Consider the following 10,186-nt stretch of genomic DNA (forward strand, 5'->3'; position numbering starts at 1 on the left):
TGTCTGTCTGGAGAAAAAAAAAAAAAGAGTACGTATTAAATGTTAATAAACGACTGCAAAGACACAAGCCTGAAGGCATCTCCCTGGAGCAATATGAGCAAAGCCAATTATGTCCGCCAACTCAACATGCACCATTGGACCATCATGGGAAATTACAGTGACTTGACCCTTTCGATTGTCATTTAACTTACACTTCCTTAATTGACTCATAAAATTTATCTTATCTGTTAATGGCCTATTAGTGTCGTGAAATAGAAGCTCAAGGGAAAAAGCGTCCAAAATGCACCGGGAATAAATATATTGACGTTTCTCCCACAGTTCAAACTGAAACATTTATTCCAAACAAATATATTTTGTCTGTCCTTGATCTTAATGTAAAGACCATCATGTCCATCAGTCTTTACCGACTGAATAATGTCACCAACTAACCCATAAGTTAGTCATTTTACATGAGTCGGTGTGTAGCAGAGTGCAGGTTTGTGCAATTATGATTTATGACATGCAGTCTATAAAATATAAAATTATAGAAAAATAATGCCATGGTAATACAATGGTAATATAATGCTACTATGGTATTTAATATAATGCACACTATTAAGCCGTATATTTACATACTTACTGATGTTATAAAGTAAAATATACTTATCATCACTAATATTATCTAACAATTTTTGTGAATATATATATATATATATGTGTGTGTGTGTTTATAATTTTATATTACCATTGTGTGTATAATTTTATATTACCATTGTATTAACATTGCATTAGTTTTCTATAATTTTATATACATTTTTTGAGTGCATTAATATACACATATATATATATATATATATATATATATATATATATATATATATATATATATATATATATATTAAGCAGTCTTAAATGGCAATTTTTCTAAATGTTCAAAACAAGTTATTATTTGGGTTGCAATAGAGCAAGTATGACGTCAGATCCCGGAAGACTAATTCGCTGCTGGTTTCTTCGAGATTTTCCTATGGGGTTTTATAATTTATGTTTTTTGTAAAATTCGCGTTTTCGATATGAGTGTGTGCAATTTACTTTGTAGAACAAAACGTCAAAGTATCATCAATTTATGTTTACCATATACTAGGGCTGCACAATATATCGAAATTATCTAAATATCGCAAATGTATATATTGCGATATGCATATCGTAACAGCTTGCAATAACTGGTCATCAACAAAAGACAAAGAGAAAATCTCACTGCTCTTGGCTGAATAACTTTTGTAGCTTTAATAGGAATCAGTATATATTTAATTCATACAGTTAAAAAAAACGAAGCAGTGTTTTATTTTTACATTTGATTATTCAGTTTGTTGTTAAATAACCCTAATGTAGGATAACCTGAACCCCTGATGTTAAAATAACACTTCTTATGCTACAGTAAAACACTGCTGTTCACTTTCAGAAGCTGTAGGGATGTTTTCTTGTCACAAAAAGAATGTGAATTCTTTACTTTAAATAAATTTGAACAATAATTTAAGTTTATTTTACACACTTTAAGCATTATCGTATCGCACATCGAATATCGCATTTTTCTTCAATATCGTGCAGCCCTACCATAGACCTTATTTTACTCATAAACTGATAAACCCCTTAGGAAAATATCAAAGGAACCAGTGGCGAATTAGTCTTCCGGATTCTGACTTCATACCTGCACCACTCTATAATCAGTTCTGCAATATCCCGTTGGGACAGAAGTCATAATGCAAAATGAAGAAGGATTTAGAGGATCTGGGATGTGTACTGTAGCTTGCATCCGTATTGCTTTAATAAGTGTTACCTGAGGGAATCTAAACAAATAACCTACAAAAAAAAAAAAAGGAGGATGGGGCTGGTGAGATGAGGCCACACTGAATGAATGATTTATAGAAAAGCTTACAAGAAAGTTAAAAGAGTAAAAAAAAACCAGCACAAGCCAGTCTTACACTCTTCTGAAGTGCGTTATACTTGCAGTGCAGTGCAGCAATTGACTTGTCCCTCCCTAAACTTGCACCAACGATTGCGACAAGACAATTTGAACCTTCTGCAAGAAAATCCTTGTATTACAGTCGAGACCTTCTCAGCCCGACAGCCCCTCCAGATGTCTAACGCTTCACACCGCTCTCGTTCACTCTGACGCACGCCTCTGCCCAACGCCACGCTTTGGCCCTGAGATTCCACTGAAAGACGTCGTGCTCTTAAGCTTGTAAATTAGAGTGCTCTGGTTATGACAGTTTTCATCAGACGCGTCACACTAAATTGCATGTGAAATGTGCTTGATGGTCTTCACTTTGCTCCTGGTGGAGATTATTCCACCCCAGTGGATTCTCTCTCTCTCTCTCTCGATCGACCCTCCAGTGCCTCTCTATTCTTTCTCTCTATTTTTTGTCTTCTCGTTCTGACAGTCTCTCTGGCTTTGCTTTTTTCTTTCTGACAGATGCAATTCTTTGCTCAAGGAAACAGGTGACCCGCTCTCTCATGGCTCTGCCAATCAAATAGTGAGAGATGTGGCAGATTCTATCCCTTGTAATCATTTTTTATTATTATTAAATTATTTACAGCCTTTAGAAGACCACTGTAGTTCCATTGTAGACGTGTTTACGTAAATTTCAAACCGTTTACAACCTTTACCAAAAAAAGTACAGTTTAAAAGTTCACCTAAAAATGAAAATTCTGTCATTCATTTTCTGAAGAGACTCGATCGCTTTGTGGTGAACAGAATGAATGTAGGACTTTATTCACATTTAAACATTGGTCAGTAAACATAAACAGAAGCTCAACCGAACCTGCTTGATGTGTGAGAACGAAGCTCATTGGTTCTTGAGGAATTCAATCTGTTCATCATGTAAAGCGATCGAGTCTCTTCGGAAAATTCGGACTAAACCGCTCAATTCATAATGGATTAACTTTACGATCTCTTTTGTGTTCCGAAGATGAACTAAAGTCTGACGGGTTTGGAACGACATGAGGGTAAGTAAATAATGACAGAATTTTCATTTTTGGGCGAACTATCCCTTTAAGGTGTTTACATGACCTTACATTTTCTGGTCCATAAGATCATCCGCAAACATGCTAAATTATTTACATTGGATAAGGAAAAGGCATAGTTTTGGATGCAGATTTGACATCAACGATTGTTTGACTTGATTTAGTAACAAATGCCAAGGCAGGGCTGAGCAATGCATTGCTCAATGTTCTGTTGGCACATATCTGATGCGAACGCGTCTTTGATGTGAATATTAGAGAGCATGGGAGCAATCTTTTGCAGACAGATCCCAGAAAAAATGGAATCCTATCAAGCAGATGTGTTCACATTCCTAATGGAAATGAAGCGAGACTTTTTCTCCACTGATATTTAAGCAGCCTTTCCCACAATATATAATTTATTGTAAGCGTTATCTTTTTTACGTATTTTATAATGTTTGCTGGAGACGTGGGTGTGACCGGTGGATAATTACAGTAACTAATTACTTGGTAGTTGCTCTATGCATATCCTGCCTCGTAAACTCATTAAATTACTCTTTTAATTGAAAATAAACAATGAATAGCAGCTGCAAGTTTTAAAAGATGCTCGGCTCAGTTTATGACAGAATGCAGCTTGAAGAGTGGAATGATGCTTCAGTCCATTCAAAGCCAAATGTGGGATATTCCTACTTAATCCCTTTGACCTCCGAACACAAAGGCGTTCCATTGTCTGACACTCAGAAGATGATGTATAAAGACACGGCAATGCCACCGGTGGCTCTGCAGGTGTTCGATCGTCAACAAAAGAAGTGTCCTGGCAACCAAATTGTGGATAAATTATGCTATGCACATGTGCGATTATCAACAAAGAGATTCATTCACTGTGTGACTCTGCAAACGTTTGCTCAACAGCTTTTGTTGTCATGTCGCATTTCATTTGACTTAAAGTGAATGTTTATTATTATCTGCAAGCATACTTCTCTCTGGGTACAACCATGTTTGCGTGTATTTTTCTGTCTTTCTCTTTTGTTTTTTGGCCAGAACAACTGTTCTAACACAATTTTAATGAAAATCTAGGAAACTAAATGGAGCCATCTGGGTGTTTGAAAAAATTTTTAATAACAATCACTCAAACACTGTTTTGGGGTAATACTAAATCACTCTCGCCTGATACAAGTGCCTCTGGGCTTATTGGATTTCTGTTTTCCGTAATTGGCACGGCTTTTTGGTTGCAACTCTCATAAAGGCACATCATCTAGGCATATCAGTGCTTTTTAAGGTTTGAAACCAATCTCTCTACTGACACACATCCCTTAATAGTGCTGAAACTAAAACATGTTTGTACGAATCCAATTTGTGCAATTAAATACACAATACACATTTCTGTCTTCCAGAGCGTGCACACCATGCTAAGGCCAATTGTAGTTTGGTTAACTCCTATGGGCAAAGCTAAGCTATAGTCACATTATCTAGGTTTTTTTCATCCAACTTCTTAAAAACCAGAGCTGCGTTTCCCAAAAGCTTCGTCCGCAAAAGTAGATCACAGAAACCACTGGCACCAATGGTCTCTACAATCTGCTCAGGCTAATGCTGTTTTGGGAAAATGCAGAACAATTTCAGTCAGATTAAAAAGTTTCACATTTTAAAAAGACATTTCTGCTTCAGTCTGACTGAAATTGAACTTTTAAAGTATGTACACAGTAATGCTTTGTATTAATCTGGTCTTCTGAACGTCCATCATTTAAATGATCTTTTATTTCTTTTAACACCTTACTGCACACCCCCCGTATTTTGGCAAGTGGGGCATAAATGACATTCCCAAAATAAAAGGTTGCTGCTCACAAGTCATTCTGAATAGACACATAACCATCATATTCAGAAAGCCAACACTTGAGAGTTTACAGTTCAAGATTTTAAGACTTCAAGACTTCAAATTAATTTGGAAATATATCAACTCAAACAAACAAATGTTTGAATGTATAAAAACATTATTTGGCTGTGATGTAGCAACTTAGAAACACAATGATGTTGAAGCCACGAGTCTGGTTATGCCTCATTTCAAATCTGAGAATGTTATATCTAAAACTATGAATTTATGAAACATTTTCTAAGACCATGCCATGTCGATTTTTTAGAGAAGGCTGATAAGATGCTAATGAATTATTTTTTTTTTTGCCCTTTAAAGACCTACTTGCAGTCTATTGTCTAATGTCTGGCAAGGTGAACTGCTCCATTCATGTTTCTATTGTTCTCACTCAACAAACCTTTCACGCCAGAATGAAACTTAATCTTCATTATTCTTTTGTTTTTATTCAGCCATTATTAGTTTATTCTGGCATTACATGGCTTTGGCCATCTTTGATCCCACTATATATTAAATAAGCCACCGAAAATTCAACTTTCTGGTTCATGCAACTTGTATACAAGCTTATGTAGAAGACTACATAAATATCATTTCCTTGTAGAAAGGACACTAGTTCATTATTAAAACCCCATGCAATTCCCATAATCCACTTGGCTGCGCTTACAAAAATGGCCTGTAGGGACTCACTGAGATCTACTTCATGAACAAGCCTGTATATTATCAGAATGATTCTGGCGAAAGGGGACATGATTATTGAGGCACAGGAGCTCAGCAAAACATATTTCCTGAACAGATGAACCGATCGTTACTTTTTTTTTTTTTTTTAGCTCGTCTGATTTGGTATCTAGTCCAATATGCTTTTTTAACCAGACGGCACACAGAAATGCATTATCAAATCATCAAGTCTCCAGATTGAGAAGTGCATGTTAATTTCCCTGAATAAATCATTCATGACGAGCTACGTGAGCTTTTGACCTCCAGTGTGTGAGAACATGTGGCATGTTCTCCAGCCGGCAGCAGAATCCACCATAGAGACACGCAGAACAAAGTGGTGCATGATGGGCAAGAGCTGTCAAGAGTTTCGAGAAATCGGCAGATTTTTTTTTTTACGAGCTTAAGCTACAGTATCTGTGCTGAAGGAGCCAAGTTGTCAGAGCTGTTCTACATAATGCCTGTAATTTTCTTCTTTAACAGCCCATAAACAGTCGAATCAATCTCAATTAGCAGCGTTGAATCTTTCATTAGTTGGCACTGTCCATGAATAGGGTACAAAACTGGGTCAGAAACTCAAAGTATTGAGGTTTTCCCCTCGAGATCAAAGAAAAGAAGCACCGCTTTTAGAAGAATTTGATTCTCACGAGGTCAGACTAGACATTTTTTTTATTAAATGTTAAATATATTATACGTTTTTATAATTTATTTTTATTATAAAATAGTTTTATTCATTACAAAATGACATTATACAATCATAATAATTTAAAAAATATATTTATATATTTTATCATATGGTTTGCAATATTTACAATGCTGCTATCAAAATTTGTCTCATGTAAAAATTCAGTTTAAAAGCCATATAACAAAATAGAATAAAATTCTTATAATAAAACACATGGGACAGTACCATATTCGCAGAACATACCAGTTATACTGAGGGAGGATCCTTTAACAGGCTTCATTGAGAGGATCTCTGAGAAATTCTTCACATCCTGAAGTCTTCAACACCTCATTCTCAGGCTTAACACTTGAGAACTGAACCTAATTACTGTAAAGCAGAAATAAGTGAGAATGTGTGAATCATTATAAAGGGAATTATAGATCCCTTTAAAAACCTACTATAATAAGACTCTGGATAATCTTTGCATAGTGTGCTGGACTTAATAAAGGTTATTGGTTCATACTTGGGTCTCTTTGTATCAGGAACCATGTTTGTGGTTTTGGGTTCAACAGTTGCTCAGATGCTGCATGCTCTTTTGGAGGAATTTGAAATGTTTCCTTTGTTTCATTCTCATTGAGTTCATATTGAGATATCTTACTTTGTTTGCAGACTTAGTATATTGGTCAATTTTGAGATGTCTTCTGAAACTTCAGGGTTTTAAAGGGTTAACTCACCTAAAAAAAAAAAATTTCTTCTTCTTCTTTCAGCCAAACACAGTTGGAGTTATATAAAAAAAATATCCTGGCACTTCCAAGCTTTATAATGGGAGTGAATGGTACCCTAGATTTTGAAAACCCAAAAAAGTGCCTCCATCCTTAAAAAAAAATATCTATATGACTGCAGGGGGTTAATAAATGCCTTCTGAACTGAAGCGATGCGTTTTTGTAAGAAAAAAATCCATATTTATAACTTTATAAACTATAATCATTGGCTTCAGGTAACGGGCGTACGCGGAAGAGAGACCTCTGATGCATCGCTTATTCGCTTCACTTTAAAAGGCATTTATTAACCCACTGGAGAAGTATGGATTACTTTTATGATGGATGGATGCGCTTTTTGGAGCTTCAAAAACTCTATTGACTACAATTTTAAAGTTTGGAAGAACCAAGATATTTTTTTATATATATATAACTCTGATTTTGTTTGGCTGAAAGAAGAAAGTTGTATAAACCTAGGATGGCTTTAGGGTGAATAAATTATGGGATCATTTTCATTTTTTAGGTGAACTAACCCTTTAACTTGTTCTCCATTTAATCTCCCTTCAGCCTAAGGGAAACAAAAGGAAAAAAATCACTTTCCGCTTTGATCGTATGGAAAACAGCAGCTTGGGCATTCATCACATTTTCTGTTTCACAGAAGTACAATTAAATGCTTAAAATGCTGACCATTTTCATTTGTTTTGAACAATCCCTTTAAACCACCAACACATTGATGCTTTTCTAAAGAAAAAAAAATGTTATGGTTTTATAACGTTTAAGGTCTTTTGGACTCTAATTGGAACGTTTATCTTTAAGAGGGAGGGTTTTTTTCTCAGTAGGGTGCGAGAGGCAGGTGGGATTCTCTATGGTGATAGTTCAGTCATGTATCTTTGCAAATTTCTCCACTCAATGTCAGTGGGCTATAAACGATTCCAGCATGCATTTCATCCCATAAATATTTATCACATGGAGCTAGAGAGAAACTGCAAGAGGGGAAAAAAAAAGTAAAAAGAAAAAGATGAAGCGATGAGGATTGTGCTGGAAGAGTCGTAGAGAGTGAACACTGTTAGTTTGTCATGCTCGGGTGGGCCGGTTCCCTGTAATTACTGTGTACGCTCTGAGAGAGATGAACCGGCCACAGCCAGATGGCTCCAGACATCAGGGGGCCGCACAATTCCACACGGTCTTCTCACACACATGGTCCGGCATTATCCAAAACAAATTGGACTGAGCATTATGGTGTCAATTAGGAAACCAAATACTAGACGTTCTTCTAAAGATCATCATGGCTGATGTTGTTTTATTGCAGCATCACCCACCAGTTCTGCAAACAATAAGAATTTGCAGCTCAGATTCATCTTGATCAACATATTTCCAGATCAGATGTGAACGGTTACAGAAGTATTAAATGATTTGTCTGGAATAACACAGAGAGAGCTCAGTCAGTCTCTAGGGTTCAGTAAAATAAGCACATATTCTATTTAGAAAGAGGTAAACACTCTACACATCCAACAGCCCCGATGGAGCTCAGTAACAGCCTCATGTCAAACTAATTGAGCTGGTATACTGAGACACGTTGTGGGTGGTGGACTGTTTTCATCAGCTTCAGCTTCCTAAACGTTTAGAGTATAAAGAAGCATATAAATATATAGAATAATGCATCCATTACATAAATAAAAAAATAAAAAAATATAATTTGAGATGTGTTGACGTGTGTGTGTGTGTGTGTGTGTGTGTGTGTGTGTGTGTGTGTGTGTGTGTATGTATATATATATATATATGTGTGTGTGTGTGTGTGTGTGTGTGTGTGTGTGTGTGTGTGTGTGTGTATATATATGTATATATGGCATTTTTATGCTTTAGTAGAGTGAAAAAGTTACATACAGCACCTTTAAATACATTATATTTTAATATGTGTAAAATTAATACACACACACACATTTATATGACTATTTTTCTTAAAAATTCTATATGATTTGTTGAAAAGTGATCTCAAAGTGATTGAGTCATTAATGTGTGAAAAGACCAAAACTATTCGCCTTGTAATCTTGAACATTTTGAACTTATATCAATAAATAAACTTGGCCTTGGGAGCACTGATGGTTTGAGCCAGTGATTTCATTCCTAAAGAAAGCTTTAACTACATCAAAGACACACACACATACATATATACACACACACACACACACACATACATATATACGCACACACACACACACACACACACCCACACACACACACACACACGACACAACTCTGGTTTGCCACCTCCTGCACACTGAAATATAAACATTTTGAACTCGAGCAAGCGCATCAGACCCAACCATTTAAAAGTATAGACTTTAAAACTTTTTTTATCAGTACTTTATATGCATGAATGAAGAAAAAGTTTTCAGCTGCAACCATCTTTAATTTTAATTTTAGATCAGACATCAATGCATCATACTGGTGCTAATGCGTCAGCTCTTTCAGTTAAGTTCACCTGCTGTGAGAGCTTTAATTTATAAAATTAATTTTAACCCACTACAATATGCTGCGCACTGCTGGATTCTTGCTGCTAGGTTGAGTTTAGGAAGGTAAGGTCCCTCTCTCACTAACAGCCCTTGTTAAAATCAAACCTTTACTAAAGAAAGCTCAGCTGGCTCTGAGAGATGAAAGACAACTGCACCAAAGTCCCAGCATTTCTTCCAGCTGAGTTACCCACACCAGCTCCTCTCTCCTTCTACAAAGGTTCTGCCCTTAGCAAACAGCAAACGTGGCGCTTGGGACACTTGTCCGTCAACATGGCACTTCATTTGTTTTCTTCCAGAATTTGGCCTTGTCTTCCCAAAGCTCCCTCAGCCCAACAATCCAGCATGTGTGATTCTGCTATAAACATGTTTTGTGCTCTTATCGCCATTGTCATATTTAAAGGGATTTGTGCTCTTTACCTGACAGGATTAAGGATTATGATACATTAAAATGTATCCCCATATGTACACGAATGCTGATAGTGGGATTTCCTGTTAGCGAAACACCTCCACTTTGGTTATTGAATTCAAAAGGACACTGTTTAACATGCTGGTGTCAACATGATTCTCCCATCGAACGCAAGCAGAGCACAGAGGAAGACGTTTTTTCATACAATACAGCTAAAAGATACTTTCATTCAGTACTATTTAAAGAAAAATGACAGATTCAAGTTAAATTCTTTCAACAGCATTTGTGATGTAG

Source organism: Scardinius erythrophthalmus (assembly GCF_964197995.2).
Source record: "Scardinius erythrophthalmus genome assembly, chromosome: 22".
NCBI lineage: Eukaryota > Metazoa > Chordata > Actinopteri > Cypriniformes > Leuciscidae > Scardinius > Scardinius erythrophthalmus.